We start from the raw sequence: 7,751 nt of genomic DNA, 5'->3' as shown, positions 1-7,751 counted from the left end.
ATCTGAGTTAATTGGCAGGCCTCAGCACTTGCAAATAACTTGATAAAGTTATGGCACTCCTAACAGTTTTTGAAAAAGCCAAAAATTTAACATGCAAATTATAAGCTAAAGCTGACTAAAAGTAATGACTTCTATAATAAAAGTTGCCTAGGAGAACCTCAAGATTTGCCATCCCTGTAAATTCTAAGAAGTACACTGTTGGAGAAAATAGAGAATTAAGACTAAACATACCGAATCCAGAAAGGGGCTCAGAGACAGGGGCCAGAATCCTCTTTCTCTTCCATTTATGGCTAAGGAACCTAAGTCAGATGGCTAAGGGGTGATAAAATTGGCAACACTTAAAGCAAATTAACCTGGGAAGGAAGACAATTCCTTATAACTAGGTCCCTAAAGTCCTTCTCTCTAGAAGCATTCATAACTGAAAATTTTGTTCTAAGTCACCCCCCAAAAAACCTCCTAATTGTTATTTGAAAGGCATTAATCTATTACTACATGATGTATATACTCTAACTCGAGTCTTCCAGAACCAACTTTTCAAAGGCAATAGTCAGGATGAAAACAGTCAGAATAGAAACCACAAAGCCTATGCACAAAATCCATAAGGAAGAATTCTCAGGCTTTCAGGGCTTCTCTGAGAACCCATTCACTTCTCATGGCTTTAGGAACAGTTCAAACGGACTTGGTGCCAGGATTTTCAGGTGGTTTGTCCTTCAGATGCTCCTGTGTTGAAGCTCGGGACTCAAGCCTGGCAGAACGCAGGTGGCAGAGCCTTTAAAAGGCAGAGCCTAGTGAGAGGTATTTAGGTCAGTGGACTTAGAGGAGACTACAGCAGTTCTCAGGGGCCTTCAGTTGGTTCCTGCAAGGGTGGGTTGTTACAAGAGAGGAGCCTGACCCTGAATCTGGGCCTTCTGTCTCACCACGTAATTTCTCCTGCACACATTCCTGCCGTGATGCCCTTGTCATGAAGTCCTCACTAGAAGTCAAGCAAGTGGGGCCCTCCAATCTTGGACTTCCTGATTTCCCAAACTGTGGGCTTAATAAGCCCTTTTTCTTTCTAAAGTACCAAACCTTCTGTTTTTTATTATAATAATGGAAAATTAACTAATACACTTATTAGGGTCACCTAGTTTTCCATCTGGAATAACTTAATGTCATAGAGTAACTAACAGATACATGCAAAGACTCAAAAAAAAAAAATACAGTAGAATAGTGCTGCTTTAGGAAGAAGCAAACAATTCCTTTCTTCTTTGTGGAGCCGAAGGGCATTCACTGTACAATCATTCTGTGAGGGGGCTATTGGGAACTTTTAGGTGTTTAGCAGCACTTCTGGCCTCTGACCACTAAATGCCAGTAACACACCACACACACACACACACACACACACACACACACACACACACTGAAAATCCAAAGTATCTCCTGGCATAATTATTTTTATAATTATGACTTTGAATCCATAAGAAAACTCAATGTCCCACTGAGTTGGTCAAAGGAAATAGCAGAAGTTTTGTATCAAACACAGCTTACAAGTTTAAGCTTTTTCTTAAAGCAGCCCTCTCCCACTGATTATAAAACCAAGTTCCACAGGAACTTGCTCTCTAGCCTGGCCACACTGTGTTCCCTCCCTAACCTCACTGGTTCCCAGGTGTCTGAGGGCCACAATGCAGAGCATCACCCTCCATGGAGAGGCATCCCTTCCACGGACAGTGCACAGACACTTTGCCCATTTCGCCTTCTGGAGTTTTAGATCCAACTTATCTGTAACGGGCTATGAGTGAATCTATCTAGTTTTGTGGCGCCAGTCACCATGTCACCTCAGATAAGCGAAATACTCCTGGCTAACACAAAGGCATAAGAAGCTTTGCCATCAGATTGTAGGATCAGGCTTTGAAGGAATGGGGCGGGGGCACCACTGCTGTGCTGAGCACCTCCTGCTGGCACGCGTGCAGCTCAGCTTGAACCCGGTGCCATGGACCACCCATACGTCACATCTCCACAGGACCCCTGCTGAACAGAAATGCTCACTGAGTAAGTACTAAGGATATCATGGGCAGGTTCATTCTGTGAGGGGGCTGTTGGGAACTTTTAGGTATTTAACAGCACTTCTGGCCTCTGACCACTAAATGCCAGTAACACACACACACACACACACACACACACACACACACACACACTGAAAACCCAAAGTATCTCCTGGCATTATCCAGTCAGTCGAGAAATAACTGCCCAGGGTGGCTGCTATCACAGGCTCATTGTACAGCTGGGAAGGCCAAGGTCCAGAGGGGATCAGTCACTGGCTTAGGAAAGATTTAAGGAGCCCCCCAAAATCAGGGACTAGGTGATTTTACATGCCAATATTTGCTATGGAGATGAATTTGTTCTTCCCTGGCAGAACTAAACTCTTTCGGTTGCTTATTTCATTTGCCAAGGCAGCCAGTTCTGGAAGGGAAGCCAGATGACTCTGAATGTGGGTGTGATAAATATTGTACATTAAAAGAAAAAATTTGACTTTACCAACAACGGTAGCTTCTCATTTTGCAAGTTTGGTTCAAGGGAATAATGGGTTCTCCTCTGTGCCCTAGGCTCTCACTAAAACCCATGCAACTGGGAGCCTGGCGCGGAGGGCAGGGACACACCTCAGTCATGGTTGGAACCACAACATCTCAACAACTGTACCCAGACAGCCAACTCTCGGATGCTGGGTTAAACTGTTCACTCATTTCTGAAAAAACAAAACAAACAAACAAACAAACAAAAAAACAAAGTTCATGTCTGCAAAGACCCATCCTGGACTATTTCATTTTCCTTTCTAGCTCCCCCACTGAGGGGTCCCCATACTTCATCAGATGTCGATTTAGCCACTGGGGGAAATCCCAAGAGCTCTACACATTTCTGCAGCCTCTCCGCATCTTTTTCCCATAGGTCACCTCTGCAACACCCAGCACAGTCACTGTTCTTTGCAACTTGTGCAAAACTCTCTCAAGCTATCAAATTCCTTTTAATTTTGGGTTTTTTTTTTTTTTTTTTCCTCCTTTCTGAAACCTAGATGCTATGGCTCTAGGTTTCCTTCAGAGCAGGGTAGAACCTGGCTCTTTTCCAAGCCCCCATTTCCCCACTTACACAATGGGTGTGCATATATGGGTTCTGAGGCCCCTTTCAGCTAGGACATTTCTTGGATTCTGAGAAGTACCAACCATGACTAAACAGTGATGTTTTTTAAGCGTTCTAAGCTCATTTTGTGATTCATACCGGCTGCTTGGACAGAACTTTTTCTCCATGTTTTTCCTTTGAATAGTGATAATGACAATTTAGACAAATGTATTAAAATAATCAAAAATCAGCAATACTGAATTCTGCATTCTTTGTACTCTGCAATAAGAAAAGCACTGTGTACTTTTTTGGACTTAACCTACATCACAACTCTATTAGGGAAGGTATTTTATAACCCCATTTTCCAGATGGATAATTTGAGGATCACAGGGGTTAAAAGGTTGAGTATCTGAGGTCACCCACTCGCCTTGTGGCCCAGTAGGAACTGAAATTCAAAGCTAGCATTGTTTCCCCTTCTCTTCACCCCCCTTATCTTCCCATAAGACAAGAACAAGGAGGAAAGATGGCCAGATGTGCCTCAATTTATGATAAGATTATTTCCTCAATTTACAATGAGATTACACCCACTGAAAATTGAAAATACCACACATCAAAAAATGTATTTTATACACTCTACCTTCCGAACACTGCTGCTTAGCCTGGCCTACCTCAAGTGGCTCAGAACATGCACATTAGCATACAGGAGGGCAAAGTCCTCTAACACAATGCCTGTTTTATAATATGGCATTGAATATCTCATGTAGTTTGTTGAAAGTGAAAAACAGAATGACTGCATGAGCTTGACTTCTTAGCACCTAGCCCTTCGAACCCCTGTGAATCAGACAGGAACCATGGAGGTGGGGGGTTGGAAAGGCAGTTAGTTGCTCAGCCCAGTACATAGGTGAAAAGTGCTGGTGGTCAGCAAGGCCCTAGAAAGTTCCATGAAATTCTTCACAAAGGCACCCTGGGATTGGAATTTAGATAGCATCTCTCTAGAACCCATTTTGCCCCCACAATCTAGCAATGTCTGGAGATATATTTTATTATTACTTTTTAATGGGGTTGTGCTACTGCCCTCTAGGGGTACAGGCATGAATGTAGCTCAGTATTCCACAATGCACAGGACACACCAAACAAGCCCAACATGCCAGCAGGTACCAAGGTGGAAAAACCCTACAGGGCAAGCATGAATGATGACATTTCCTTTCCTTACCAAATCTCCCTCATGTCCCACACCAAAAGAAAGCACTGAGCTGGGGAGGGGGTTGCTATACAGAGCCAAGATGAAAGGAGCTAGCTGGGAAGTTTGAGGAGGAAGTTGGAGAAAGTCACTTCAGTTGAGTTAGAGAGCATTTGGGAACTCAGCACAGGAGAGATTCTAGGCCAAATAAGGGGACAGAAAATGGGAGAGCAGGACAGGGCTTTCACTGAGAAGTGGCTCAGAAGTCATTGTGAAGGAGGTACGATTTATAATAAGATCTCTTCCTCCTTCCTTAAGACATGAAAATCAAGAGTACAACTTCTTTTGAAGTCCCCCTGGGGCCTCCAGATCACTTCTTCATGCCTGTGTGGAGAGTGGGCCACCTGGAGCCTGTGTGTATTAAGACAACATATGGGTTGAAGCATCACTTTCCGATCTGGGTGTGAATCACACCATCTTGGAGGAAGCATTTAAAGTTGTGACTATAAAGCAATGTGCTTGTTGTGACACGACCACCAAAATGTATATGTCTGAGTGCGGATTGTCTTTGCACGTTTGTTTTAAAAATGCTGGCGTAGCTTTGGAGGAGATGCTCACTGCAAATTGCCATCCAAGCTGGATACAAAACAGCTAAGGAGTCCTCCAGGGATACTGAACTGTATCATCCCTCTCAGTACTCAGATTTACCCCTGAAAGATTCTGTCCACTGGTTTAGGGGTGGAGGGGTTTCGTGGAGGTCAAATGTGTAGTCCGGGTTGGTGCAGAATCAAAACTACGATGGGCTGGTGGCCTTGCTGGGCATGGAGTGGGGCCTGACCCTGCTGTTTGGTTCTAGTAGATTAAGCCTTTTTGACAGAGACTGTGCCGGTCTGGTTGCTGCAGGGTGGAACCTGATAAGGGCTCATGGAAGAAGTCACAAGAATGCCACCTGCAAGAGACATAACCGTCCCAGAGAGAAGAGGAGGTTAGGGGACTTCAATAGCTTTGCCCCACCCAGAACATGGCCTGGGCCTCACACAAGTCAACTCTCTCCCTCAGGAAGAGTGTTAAAGGATTAAAAGGACCCAGAGGTATTACTTTAAGCCACAGTGGACACCCTTTGTCATAAATGAGCAGGCTTGGAGGGCCACCTCAGTTCTTTGTTGTAAACACACAACTTTGCTGCTATGGTAGAAAGCAGCCCAAGAAAGTCAAGCTACAAATGTGCATGGCTGTTTTCTCATAAAGCTTTACTTATAAAACAAGGAGTGGATCAGATTTGCCCTATGAGCTGTAGTTTGTTACTGTGGTGACTCTTAAAATATGAACCCTAGACCTGCAGCACCAGCAGCCCTGGATATCTGTTCAAGGTGCAAATTCTCAGGCCCACACAGTTCTACTCAGATACTCTGGAAGGGCAACCTAGTCATCTGCTTGGGAAACCTCTGGCCCTGGCTCTCAGCTTGGCTGGTGTCTCAGTTACTCTTCTCTCACTGCTGTGACAAATACCCGATGCCCAAAATGAAGGGAGTAAAGGTTTATTTAGCTCACAGTCACTGGAGGTTTCAGTCCATACTTCGCTGGCTCCAAGGCAGAGTGGCACATGGCAGAGAGCAACCTTTCATGGCGGTGGTAAAGAGCAGAGAGCAAATGGAGGAGTAGTAGTAACAATGGCAACAGAGGGGAAGGCTGTCTCTTTGTCTCTCTTATGTTATATTCAGGCTGTCTGCCCCAGGCTGGGTGTAGCACTCACACCCATAATCCCAGCAGTAATCAGACCTATAATCCCCAGCCTCAGATCACCCATAATCCCAGTGGATCATGAGTTAATCTTAAACTCTAAAGGTCTCTGCCCCATGACTGCATGAGGCTTTGGGGGTACAACTAGATACAAACCATAATAGGTGGGTATTATACTCACTGGGATATAATGCATAATACTTTTAAAACCATTATGATAGGGCCAGCCAAAGAGCTCAGTGGATTAAAGGGGTTGTTTAGGCAGATGCAGCAGGCTGGGTTTGATGCCCTGCTGGCCCCACCCCCAGGATATGCTGAGATGGCGATTGAGACTGGGTGTGGTGGTACATGCCTGTAATCCCAACTCTTGGGAGGCTGAACACAGGTGGATCACTACAAGTCTGATCTATGTAGTGAAAACCTGTAGACCCTGTACTACAATACAAAAACAAAAACAAAAACAAAAAAATTATGATGAGGGAAGAGCTAGACATGATCAACTGCCAAGATCTCTGAAGATAACCCCCCACACCTGCAGCTGTAGAAAGTTACCCCAAGTGGCCTGATGTCTAGCCAGATTTCAGAGCCATTGATCTAGGATAAGTATCCTCACATAAACATTAACTTAGGGACGAGAATCAAAACACTCAAAGAAATCAGCTTCATTTCTTTAGAATGATCCCTTATTTGTTTTTAAAGGCACTGCTGAACTTGATCTATACAATCATTTCATTTTCCATGACCCTAGCTGTTACAAAATATGTCTCACTTCAAAGATGAGGAGGAACTCTGCCACAGTTATTCCTTTTTTTTCTTTTCTTTTCTTTTCTTTTCTTTTCTTTTCTTTTCTTTTCTTTTCTTTTCTTTTCTTTTCTTTTCTTTCTTTCTTTATTTTTTTTGGACCAGGGATTGAACTCAGGATATTGTGCTTGCCCGGAAGGCATTTATGCCACTGAGCTATATCCCTGGCTCATTTTCTTTTAATGTACCAATGACTGGAAGTAATGTCAAGAGTGTTCTAGGACTTGTTCTTAGTGACAGTAACATGACTTAAAGGACAGGAGCCAATGCTCTGAGCCTTGCACCCATGAGCATACAAGATCTCGTTCCATCCTGACAAAATCTAGGAGGCATTAGATATCCTTCCATTTTCTAGATAATAAGACTGAGGCTTGGAGTATAGCTGGAAAGAGCAGAATTGTCCAAAAGTGACCACAGGCATTCAGGAGGGACCCACAGGGCTGTCCAGCTCACAATGACCCTACTATGTGGCGCAGAACAGGCAGAGTGCTGGCCCAGGACTCAGGTGCACACACTGCAGACTTGCAGTGGTTGGCCAGGCCACACCTTTCAAGAGAACAGGAGTTGGGGGAAAGAATTCAAGCTTCCTCCTTTTTAGCCAAAGCTTGTCCCGTTTAATTGTTCCTGTATCCAGGTAGATGCAGTTCCTTCACCTATAATGTGGGTCACTGTGGCATTTGTCTTAAACTCTAGTGAAAGACAAGGTACCAAAGCCCAGTGCCAAGAGGAGGCTCAGATGGGTTCCGGCCCATGGTAGAGTGGTAATGCTGGGGGTTGAGTTCGGGTCCTCATGACCTCCTATACGCCCTACTCTTGGCTTTGACTTTTGCTGCATGCAGTGTCTCTAATTATGCTTTGAAGGAAATGACATTCTGATGAACACCTTCTGCTGTGTTTACAAATCACTCTATTTTTGTTTTTTTGAGACTTAGACTTATGT

General features: G+C 44.2%; 1 protein-coding gene across 4 annotated transcripts in view; it reads right to left on the bottom strand.

Annotated features, from left to right (window-relative positions):
- Syt17 (synaptotagmin 17) overlaps positions 1-7,751 on the bottom strand; it is an 82,724-nt gene that overhangs the window by 8,221 nt on the left and 66,752 nt on the right. The gene's annotated exons all lie outside the window — the stretch shown is intronic.

The sequence above is a fragment of the Octodon degus genome, unplaced genomic scaffold (assembly GCF_000260255.1).
Source record: "Octodon degus isolate 3935 unplaced genomic scaffold, OctDeg1.0 scaffold00200, whole genome shotgun sequence".
Lineage (NCBI taxonomy): Eukaryota > Metazoa > Chordata > Mammalia > Rodentia > Octodontidae > Octodon > Octodon degus.
This window is presented reverse-complemented; position numbering and strand designations above follow the sequence as displayed.